Genomic DNA, 12210 nt, shown 5'->3' with positions numbered 1-12210 from the left:
AGACCTAATATGAAAGACACGATCTTAAGGACAAATTTCCTGTAAATAATGAAATATGTATTAAAAGAAAGTTTATAATATTTGCTTCAAAACTATTTTCATTAAATTTAAGACACGAATCTTGGAAATTTGTGACCCTCCGTTTAAGTTAGATTTCTTTGAACTAACGAAAATGTTTTTTATAGTAAAGAAAAACATTTTTGACTTTTAAAGACATTGACTTTAAATAACTTATATATTGAAACTTCAGATTTAAGGTAAAAATCCTTCTAATATGCACCAAGAAAAAGTTAAGGATTTTGGTATTGATTCCGAGCCAAAGATGCGGCTTCTTTAAAATAAAGAAATTTTTTAGCGACCTATTTGGCTTTAAATCTAGGACCAAAAAATTAAAATTGGGATACAGATCTCAGTTATCAAATGTCCATTCTCTTTTCGCGGTTTATTAATAAAGGTACTAACGTACAAACAAATGCCAGTTTAAAAATTCAAATTATAGTAGATACTTAGAAGTAAAAAATGTTTTTTTTTTTTTATTAAGAAAATTAAAAAAACAAGTACATACAGAACTAAGTTCGGCCGTGCCGAATCCTAAATACCAACCATCATGAACCAAATATTAGGGTTTCCTTTGAAATTTCAGGAGGGCTTGAGGACACTTCCCGAAGATAAATTTAAAGATTTCACCTATGAGGAAGGACTATATCAGATTCTGGATTTATAAGAACCATTTTTGTTTGAGTTTTAGAGGAATCATTAACATCTCTTGTAAGTGTGCAAGAAAATTATAAAATAACGCCTTGATTTGAAATCTTAAATCTGTAGAAGTAAAATCTGGAAATTTTACATTGAGTTTCAAGCAATTTTCATGATCAGTGCGCCTTCTACACCCTCAAGAAGTGAAGTCGGTCTATATGGAAGCATTACCAAATGGACCGGTAAAAACTTAATCCGATACACGTTTTTGTGAGCCTAAAATACCGGAATATTTATAATTTCAGGCAAATCAGATAAAAACTACGGTTTCTAGAAACCCAAGGAGTTAAATCGGGAGATCGTTCTTATGGGGGCTATACTAAAATATGGACCGATACTCACCGTTTTCGGCACACCTCTTTATGACCCGAAAATACCTCTAGATTTCTAATTTCAGGTAAATTGAATAAAAACTGCGGCTTCTATAAGCCCAAGAAGCAAAATCGGGAGATCGGTCTACATGGGGGCTATACCAAAACATGGACCGATACTCACCATTTTTGGCACACCTCTTTATGGTCATAAAATACCTCTACATTTCAAATTTCAGGCAAATTGGATAAAAACTACGATTTCTATAAGCCCAAGACCCCAAATCGGGAGGTCGGTTTATATGGGGACTATATCAAAACCTGGACCATTATATCCCATCTTCGAACTTGACCTGCCTGCAGACAAAAGACGAGTTTGTACAAAATTTAAGCACGATTGCTTCATTATTGAAGACTGTAGCGTGATTACAACAGACAGACGGACAGACGGACATCGTTATATCGTCTTAGAATTTCTCCCTGATCAAGAATATATATACTTTGTATAGTCGGAAATTGATATTTCGATGTGTTACAAACGGAATGACAAACTTATTATACTCCCGTCACCATTCTATGGTGGTGAGTATAAAAAAACTTAAACCAAAGACTCTAAATCCTCAAAATAAGTTTTAGTCTATATTTGAAGCGTTTTTATCTTAAATCTAAAGTTTCAATATTTCAGTTATTTTAAGGACTTTAAATCATTTAATTTCTTTAAATCAAAAATGTGTTTCTTTACTTCAACGAAAATTAGCCTTAGTTCACAGACTTGCGGCTTTAACGGAGGGACGCAAATTTATAAAATTTGTGTCGTAAATTTAATGAAAAAAAAATTGAAGCAAAGAATATAAACTTTATTTTAATTAAAATTTCATTATTTTAAAGAAATTTGTCCTTAATATTTTGTAAATTTCGCATCCTAAAATTTAGGTTGCGTAATCTTTAATATCACGAAAATATTTTTTTCAGTGTGTAGCCTAAGGCTTAGTTTGATTTGCATCTTTAAAGTTTTTTTTATTGCTTTGAAGTATATTTTATTATATGTATCATAAAAAGAGAATACAAATTCGATAAATGAGATCTGTATCCTAATTTTAATTTCCTGGACATTACATACAAAAAATATATTTTTTGTCTTCAATCACGACATTAATTGATCCAATTAATTTTTAATTGAAATGTCTTCAATCACAGAAATGATAGTATGAATTCAAAAATTACTTGAAAGTTAATTAAAAACTCATTAGACCACCGTGGTGCAATGGCTAGCATGCCCGCTTTGCATACACAAGGTCGTGGGTTCGATTCCTGCTTCGACCGAACACCAAAAAATTTTTCAGCGGTGGATTATCCGACCTCAGTAATGCTGGTGACATTTCTGAGGGTTTCAAAGCTTCTCTAAGTAGTTTCACTGCAAATGCCGTCCAAGCTTGAAGAGCAGCGTATCAAAATTTGGCTCGCGCATCGCGAAAATCCGAGCTACTCGCACGCAAAGCTGGCAAAATCGGTAAAAGTTGCCAAATCAACCGTTACAAATGTAATTAAAGTGTTTGGGGAACGTTTGTCGACAGCCAGGAAGTCTGGATCGGGGGGAAATCGAAAATAGCAAGCCGCTGAGACGACAAAGAGAGTTGCCGGTAGTTTCAAGCGAAACCCTAACCTCTCTCTCCGAGATGCCGTAAATAAGCTGTGTGTATCGTCTACAACCGTGCATCGAGCCAAAAAACGAGCCGGACTATCGACTTACAAGAAGGTAGTGACTCCAAATCGCGATGATAAACAAAATACGACGGCCAAAGCGCGATCCCGGAGGCTGTACACGACGATGCTGACTGCGTGGCAGCAGTCAGGCAGCTTCCGGGACAGGAGTTTTATACGGCAAAAGGAAGGGGAAAGGTAGCAGATATTTTCAAGCACATAAAACTGTCAAAGTTCGCAAAGAAATATCTGGTTTGGCAAGCCATCTGTACCTGTGGCTTGAAAAGCAGCATTTTCATAGCTTCCGGGACTGTCAACCAAGAAATTTACGTGAAAGAGTGTTTGAATAAACTTCTGCTGCTTTTCCTGAAGAAACACGGTTGTTCCGTACTGTTTTGGCCGGATTTGGCATCTTGCCATTACGGTAAAAAGGCCATGGAGTGGTACGCCGCCAACAACGTACAGGTGGTTCCCAAGGACAAGAACCCTCCCAACACGCCAGAGCTCCGCCCAATTGAGAAATACTGGGTTATTGTCAAGCGGAACCTAAAGAAGACCAAAAAAACTGCTAAGGACGAGCAGCAGTTCAAAGCAATTCTGCGGCGAAGAAGGTGGACAAGGTGGCTGTACAAAATCTGATGGCAGGTGTCAAGCGTGAGGCCCGGCAATTCGGATTTGGAAAAGCGAAAGCCTAACTGAATATTTTTCCTGCATTTTATACTAATTGTACTTGAAAAAGAAATTTAATTTGATTTTTTAAATAAACGATTTCACCGATTTACACGCGTTTTCCCTTGACCAAATTTTGACCGTATCACCCTTTAGACCAATTTAAAAATTCCTTGATACTATTAATTTTTGTGATTGATTTTTATTTCAATTAAAAAATTCCTTGAATCAATTAAATTTTTATTGTAATATTTTTAAAAAAATCAATTAAGACTTTAATTGGAAAAATTTTTGTGAATTTTTTTCTGTGTATATTTAAAGCTAGATAGGACCCTGAAAAATGTCTTTATTCTAAGGAAGCTGCATCTTTGGCTCGAAACCCTTAAAGGAAATTTGAGTGTAGTTTCGCGATAGCGCACAGAAAAAATATCTTTTATCTTCAATCACGAAATTAATTGGTCCAATCACAGAAATGGTAGTATCAATCACCAAAGTCATTTAAAAAATTGATTATTTCAATTTAAAAAAATTGATACAATTAATTTTTGTTTCAATTAAATTTTTAATTCAATATTTTGTAAAAATAAAAAAAATAAAAAACTATAATTGGAAAAATGTTAGTGATACCTTGCCATTGAGCTGAGCCACCATTTCTATCCCATACTAATAAAACGGATTTAGGAACAATTTAATATAGCTCAATTGGCCTATTTTCATATTTCATTGTAATCGATATACGAGTATTTTTGATAAAAGCCGATATTTTAAAAATTTTAAATAACAAAAATCTAGATCGATTTAATTATGAAATACAACTCCGCCTTAACAAAAAGGCCCTATGAAATAGCTTTAATTGTTTAAATGCCTCAAGGGAAATATGTTCATGCATACAAATTTACCAGAAATTGACAACAAAATATTAGTGGTCTTTTTTTTTTTGCTCCTCTCTTTCCGACTGATCTCATGTTTGTTTACTATTCTAAAGAAATGTATAGGAAATGGAAACAAATTTTCTAAAAATTCAAATAAAATTTTAAGAAACGTAAGAATTAAAGAGAAACCAATAGAACGCTGGCGTTGATGAGAATGACATAAATTGGTGTATCAATTCTTGGCGAATCAAGTTAATTAAATGTTTTTGATTGTCCTCTTTGATATTAGATCGCACACTAAGGGGTTTTCATACAAAACTCTGTTATACGAAACATAAAAGGAAATCAAAAAAAAAGAAAGAACTCAATTATACTGAAAAAGATTGAAATATGCAGTCAAAAGAAATGGTTACTTAGATACAAAGATTATGAGCTACATTTAAAAATTTGAGTATTGATTTGAGGCTTTATATACAGCAGAAGAAAGATCGGCGAATAAGGGGGATATATATTAAATGGTCGAATACACTGAAAAAATGTATTTGTTTAGGACAAATTTCTTTAAACTAATGAAATTTTAACTAAAAGAAAGTATATAATATTTGCTTCATTTTTTTCATTAAATTTAGGACACAAATCTTAGAAATTAGGGTACCTCTGTTATAGTCGTTTGTGTTTGAACTAAGGAAATTTTCCATGAAGTAAAGTAAAACATTTTTAATTTAAAGAAATCGCCTTTAAATTAACTGATATATTTTAGATTTAAGATAAAAATGCTTCAAATATAGGCTAACAGCCAATTTCTCATATCCGAAACGAACGCTTTCGTTCGACTGTAATGCCAAAAATAGCTGATTTTCCTTTATAAATTCAGCTGTTTTGGGCATTCTAGTCGAACGAAAGCATTCGTTTCGGATATGAGAAATTGGGTGTAAGACTTGTTTTCAGGATTTTACATATACGTTTTAAAACATTTTTTTGGTATTAAAAATTTTTTTACTTTGAAATATCTGTTATAATTTGGATTTATAAAGTGGCATGTATTCTACGTGAATGAGATCTGTATCCTAATTTTAATTTTATTCATCCTAGTCTTAAAGCTAGGTAGAAAAACCAAAAAAATAAAAAGTGGTTTGTAAATCACCCATAACATTGTGTATATTAGGAACAGGTGACACATAATATTATTTATTAAATAAAAAATGTGAATATAAACAAAATGAATGATGGACATATTGTTCTAATGTCAAATGTAAGTCAAAACTTAAACTGACATTTTCCATAAAAATAATCTGATAACAGAATCCGATAAGTATTCTGCTCGAAAATAAAATTGAACATGTTTTTGTATACTTTACAAATATCTGAAATAATATTTATAATTCATAATGCACAGAAAAAAAATTGCTTCTTTTATTACAGATACACTCAAAAAACAGTTTACTTGGATCCAAATATTTGGAGCTTACCTTAAGGATTTTCGTATTGATTCCAAGCCATAGATGCGATTTCTTTAAAATAAAGTGATTTTTTACTTTGACTTTGAATTTAGGATCAATAAAGTTAAAATTAGGATAAATATCTCATTTATCGAATTTTCATGCCCTTTTCGCGGTATTTTAATAAAGCTATTCACGTACAAACAAATTTCAGTTTAAATATCCAAATTATAATGGATACTTCAAGGTTAATGGATACTTTTCTTAATCAAAAAAAAAAAAAAACTTTAAACCAAAGATGCAAAATCTTCAAAATAAGTCTAAGCCTATATTTGAAGCGTTTTTATCTTAAATCTAAAGATCCAATATTTCAGTTAATTTAAGAACGATTTCTTTAAATAAACAAGTATATACGGCCGTAAGTTCGGCCAGGCCGAATCTTATGTACCCTCCACCATGGATTGCGTAGAATCTTCTACGAAAGACTGTCATTCACAATCGAATTACTTGGGTTGTGGTATCTTAAAATTTCTTAACATCGTTTTCTAAATTGTGAGTTAGTCCATACGTGGTATATATTAGACAAAAAAGTTATGTATAGTTAAGTCTACAAATAACTACGAATCGATATGGACTTTTTGCACGGTACGTAGAGAGCCAGAATTGAAATACGGGGGTCGCTTATATGGGGGCTATATAGAATTATGCACTTGATATGGACCAATTTTTGTGTGATTGGGGATCGATTTATCTGAGGGCTATATATAACTGTAGACCGATATGGACCTAGTTAGGCATGGTTGTTAACGGCAATATACTAGCACAATGTACCAAATTTCAACTGACTCGGATGAAATTTGCTCCTCCAAGTGGCTCCTAAACCAAATATCGGGATCTGTTTATATGGGGGCTATATATGATTATGGACTGATATGGACCACTTTTAGCATGGTTGTCAAATATCATATACTACCAACTACCAAATTTCAACCAGATCGGATGAATTTTGCTTCTCCAAAAGGCACCGGAGGTCAAATCTGGGGATCGGTTTATATGAGGGCTATATATAATTATGGACTGATATGGACCACATTTGGCATGGTTGTTGGATACCATATACTTACATCACGTACCAAATTTCAACCGAATCGAATGAATTTTGCTCTTCCAAGGGGCTCCGGAGGTCAAATCTGGGGATCGGTTTATATGGGGGCTATATATAATTATGGACCGATTTCGACCAATTTTTGCATGGTTATTTGAGACCATAAACTAACACCACGTACCAAATTTCAACTGAATCAGATGAATTTTGGTCTTCCAAGAGGCTCCGGAGGTCAAATCTGGTGATCGGTTTATATAGGGGCTATATATAATTATGGACCGATGTGGACCAATTTTTGCATGGTTGTTAGAGACCATATACCAACACCATGTACAAAATTTCAGCCGGATCGGATGAAATTTGCTTCTCTTAGAGTCTCCACAAGCCAAATCGGGGAATCGGTTTGTATGGGGGCTATATATAATTATGGACCGATGTGGACCAATTTTTGCATGGTTGTTAGAGACCATATACTAACACCATGTACCAAATTTCAGCCGGATCGGATGAAATTTGCTTCTCTTAAGCCAAATCGGGGAATCGGTTTATATGGGGGCTATATATAATTATGGACCGATGTGGACCAATTTTTGCATGGTTGTTAGAGACCATATACTAACACCATGTACAAAATTTCAGCCGGATCGGATGAAATTTGCTTCTCTTAGAGTCTCCACAAGCCAAATCGGGGGATCGGTTTATATGGGGGCTATATATAATTATGGACCGATGTGGACCAATTTTTGCATGGTTGTTAGAGACCATATACTAACACCATGTACAAAATTTCAGCCGGATCGGATTCTCTTAGAGGCCTCGCAAGCCAAATTTGGGGGTCCGTGTATTTGGGGGCTATACGTAAAAGTGGATCGATATGGCCCATTTGCAATACCATCCGACCTACATCAATAACAACTACTTGTGCCAAGTTTCAAGTCGATAGCTTGTTTCGTTCGGAAGTTAGCGTAATTTCAACAGACGGACGGACGGAAGGACATGCTCAGATCGACTCAGAATTTCACCACGACCCAGAATATATATACTTTATTGGGTCTTAGAGCAATATTTCGATGTGCTACAAACGGAATGACAAAGTTAATATACCCCCCATCCTATGGTGGAGGGTATAAAAATGTGTTTCTTTACTTTTAAGCAAAATTTGCCTTGGTTCAAAGATATGCTACTTCAACGCAAGGACGCAAATTTTCAAAATGTGTATCCTAAATTTAATGAAAAACATTTTTGAATTAAAATTTCTTTTTAATTAAATTAATTAAAATTTCTTTATTTTACAGAAATGTGTCCTTAATGAACTTTATTTTAATTAAAATTTCAGTATTTTAAAGAAATTTGTCCTTAATACTTTGTAAATTGTTTAGGTTGCGTAATCTTTAACATCACGTAATTTTTTTGTTTCAGTGTATATTATTTATATTTTGATTTTTTTTTTAATTTCTTCTAAATTTTAATTATTGCCAAAATTTATATTAAAAATGCAATTAATATTGTATATAAGAAGATTGCTCAACTATGAAATAACATACAATACATAGTGAAACCTCCCAAAACAGAACATCCACGTCTGCCCAAATATTATCCATATATGGGATGTGTCCTCTTATAAGCGATTCATTTTAATATTATTATTGACATTGACATTTTTTTAATTTGAAATTTTAACACTTTAGAGGTTTCACTGTAGTTGGAATTCAAAGATATCCAAATATTAGAGGTTTTTATTTTATTTTATTTTATTTTAATTTATTTTTTTTTTAATATTTAATATTTTTTTACAGTGTATAAAATTGAAATGTTTATGGCCAACAGCTTAACATTAAAAAAAATAACTATAATCTAGCCTTAAGTAACAAATTCATAAAAAAACAATATGTCTTAAAGTGTAATTAGTGAATAACTGCTCATTCATTTTTCTGCTTGCTTAAGTTAAATATTCGCGATAAGCAAAATAATTTTATATTGTAAAATTACTAGATATATATTTATTCACTTGTCTGTGATATAAAAAATAAACATCCAACTTTTCATATGTAACACACGGTTCTGAGAAAAATTCCGATTGCTGCTACTTTAGTTTTTTACGTACACTGAAAAAACAAAAAATTCTTCCCTAATACCAAAGAATATGAATTAAAAATTAAAAGATTCAAAATTTACTCTATATTAAGAGCACTTCTTTGAAATGGTCTGACGATGTGACAAAAAGGGCAAACGGACCAACGGACCCTTGAACCTTTCGTAAAGTATTTTTGTATTGATTTCGAGCCAAAGATTTCTTGTCTTTAAAATAAGGACATTTTTAGGGAGCTATCTAGCTTTAAATCTACACTCAAGGATTTTGGTATTGATTCCGTACCAAAGATTCGGTTTCTTTAAAATAAAGACATTTTTCGGGGATCTAACTATGTAGCTTCAAATCTAGGATTAATAAAATACAGATTTCATTTATGGAATTTTCATTATCTTTTTGCTTTATAATAATAAATGCCAATTTAAAAATCCAAATTATAAAAGATACTTCAAAATAAAAAATATTTTCTTAATTGCATTTGATAGTTTTTAAATAAAAAAAGCTTTTCTTTACTTTAAAGAAAATGATCCTTAGTTCAAAGCCATACAACTTTAAAGAAGGGACACAAATTTCCGAGATTCTTGTCATAAACTTGACGAAAAAAATGTTTGCAGCAAAGTTTATGAACGTTCTTTTAATTAAAATTGCATTATTTTAAAGAAATTTATCCTTAATTTTGTGTAAATTGCACATCTTAAAATTTAAGTTGCGTATTCTTTAATAGCACGTTAATATTTTTTCAGTGTATTTTCTATAAGCTTAAAATAAGGATAAAGATCTCATTAATTATTTATTTTAAATAAAAGTCAGTTAAAAACTCACTTTATAACAGATACTTCAAAGTAAATTTAATTCCTATTTAAAAAAATAAATAAACGAAAGATATAAAATCCCCACAATAAGTATGTGCCTATATACGAAGATCTTTTATCATTAATTTAAAGATTCTATATCTTATTTATTATTATTATTATTTCTTTAAATCAAAAATATTTTTCTTTACTTTAAGGAAAATTTGCCTTACTTCTAAGGCATACTATTTAACAGAGGGATGCAAATTTTAAATATTATCTAATTCCAAATTTTTAAGAATAAACTTTTTACAGCAAAAATGATTAATTTTAATTAAAATTTCTTAATTTTAAATAGACTTGTCCTTAATATTGGGCACATTGCGTTTCCTAAAATAACCCACTTTAATATTTATAGCTTGGTACTTACTGCATCTGAAGAGAATAACTTAAAGAATATAGAGTTTCGTTGAACTATTTAAATTCCAGTTATTAACACTCACACCCATATATGTATATGTATGTAGAAAACTCAGCCGATTATTTCCTTTTCAGTAAACATTCGTGTTACAAAATTATTGGCATATGTCAAATTCCCAGGGAATATGCTGAATTTTATTCAGTTATAGAATACCATGGCACAAGTGTGAATACATCTTTGGGTAGATGACCGAAGATGGTCATTTACGGTTATTGACAAGCAACCATTATTACTTCTAAAGATATCCTCTCACAAACAATCTCTTACAGTTCATCATAATCCCATTTGATAGTTAAGTTATGATATAAGTTAATATACAAATTAGGAGAGAGAGAGGAGAGTATGTGTGAGGAAAAGAGTTTTTCCCATGACTCTTTGTTATTATAGAAACTTACCTAAGGACAAAGCTCCACAAATGATGCAAAGCAGAGAGATGCAGTGAGGCGAAGTAAATTCAAAAAGTTTCCGGTAAATATCAAAAAGGGCGGCAACTTCTAAGAGTTAAAGTTTGTATGGGATATATACGATGTTTTTTTTTATAAAAATGAGTCTTTTAAAAATGGTGTCTGCTTACTTATTTTTTGAAATTCTTGATTTTGTTTTTAGAAAAATTCGTTGTTTTTTCCTTTTCCTGTTTGAATTTTTATTTTCCGCGTTTAGTCCTTTAGTTTTTATTTTTTATTTACATGAGCAAAGTAGGTATCTATCCATCTATACGATGTTGACACCCTTTCTCTATGGGAGCACAAGAAAAAATCATTATTGTGGAGTTTTAAAGTTGTAGTGGCGGCGGCGGCAGCGGCAGCACTAATAATGATGCTGTATAGCTAATGCTGTTGCAGTTTGTTGGGAAAATCGAGAGATGCTTTATGATGTTCTGCTCTCACATACACTGACACCGTCTATGGCAATACTCAATGCAATGAACCACAAACACGACCTACCCCAATCAGAAAAATCACGAAAATCAACAAACAACCGGCAAATGATATATGCAAATGGAGGCTTTACGAAACAAAAAATTGGTTCTCACATAAATTAAAGCTAATTTGGAATTTGTTGGTTAATCTATTTGTTTTAGAATTTCAGCACCTTTTTTATAATATTAAAAAGTTTCACAAATTGTTTTTTTTTTTTCAAATTTTTTATATAGTTTTTATTTAATAAAAAAAACCTTTCCGTATATAATTTTTATCCGTATTTAAATCCTTCCGTTCTTATTGTGAATCGCTTGCTTGATGCACTGTTTTATAAATCTGCGCTATCATTAGGGTATACCAAAGAAACTTATACTGGCAACTAGAGGTGCTTAACATTTATTTTATACACTCACACATTTGGTCTCTCACACATCTCCTTAAACTATAACATTTCGATTGTTTGTTGTGTGTTATACGCACAGTAATTGAAGCTTTAGTATAGTAAGACTGTTAGTTGAGGTATTTAACGAAATCATTTCACCCACTCTTTAACATATATGTATATTAACATTTGTGTACTCTTCGTTTAATGTACAGAATTTTTACAATTAAATGTAAGCATTGCCTTTGGCTTGTTTATCATTTGACCCTCTTGTTTATGTTAAAGCAACAGTAAATATTTCATGTTAATAGTCTAACAGAGTAGACAACAGCGTGGTGTCGTCGTCGGTATTGCTCTAAGAACGTTGTCTATCTAAGAGATATAAAGCTTTCATTGTGAATTAATGTCCATTAAGCTCAATCTGCGCCACACAAGCTACATAGTATTGGCAAAAACCCTGCTATGATATGCATTCAAAACGAATTTCGATTGAGAAATTGGGATAACAAGCGAAAAAAAAGAAAAAAGAAATATTGAAAGTCAATCGTTACACTGAAAGACTAGTTTTTTCTAAGATAAATGAAATTTTAGACAAACGAAGTTTTCTTTTTATGAAAAATATTGCTTAATAAAAACTATTATTAATCTGTATTGGTTTATGGTATATGTTAAATCGCTTCTGTAACGTATACCC

The 12210-nt window shown here is 31.8% G+C and overlaps 1 protein-coding gene across 2 annotated transcripts in view; it reads right to left on the bottom strand.

The window, feature by feature from the left end:
• The window catches only part of nemy (cytochrome b561 family member no extended memory), a 62830-nt gene extending 51366 nt beyond the window's left edge, over positions 1-11464 (bottom strand). The window contains exons 1-2 of one of the 2 annotated variants that reach the window (XM_075312105.1): positions 11159-11464; positions 10610-10949 (exon numbers count right to left, since the gene is read on the bottom strand). The gene's annotated coding sequence lies outside the window, so the exon portion shown is untranslated. Of the gene's footprint in view, positions 1-10609 lie in introns of both variants that reach the window. The other variant, XM_075312104.1, reaches the window with a different exon arrangement.
• Between the last annotated feature and the right edge of the window lie 746 nt (positions 11465-12210).

The sequence above is a fragment of the Haematobia irritans genome, chromosome 5 (assembly GCF_050003625.1).
Source record: "Haematobia irritans isolate KBUSLIRL chromosome 5, ASM5000362v1, whole genome shotgun sequence".
In the NCBI taxonomy this organism is placed as follows: domain Eukaryota; kingdom Metazoa; phylum Arthropoda; class Insecta; order Diptera; family Muscidae; genus Haematobia; species Haematobia irritans.
The sequence above is the reverse complement of the archived record's forward strand: the minus strand, read 5'-3'. Positions and strand labels throughout refer to the sequence as shown.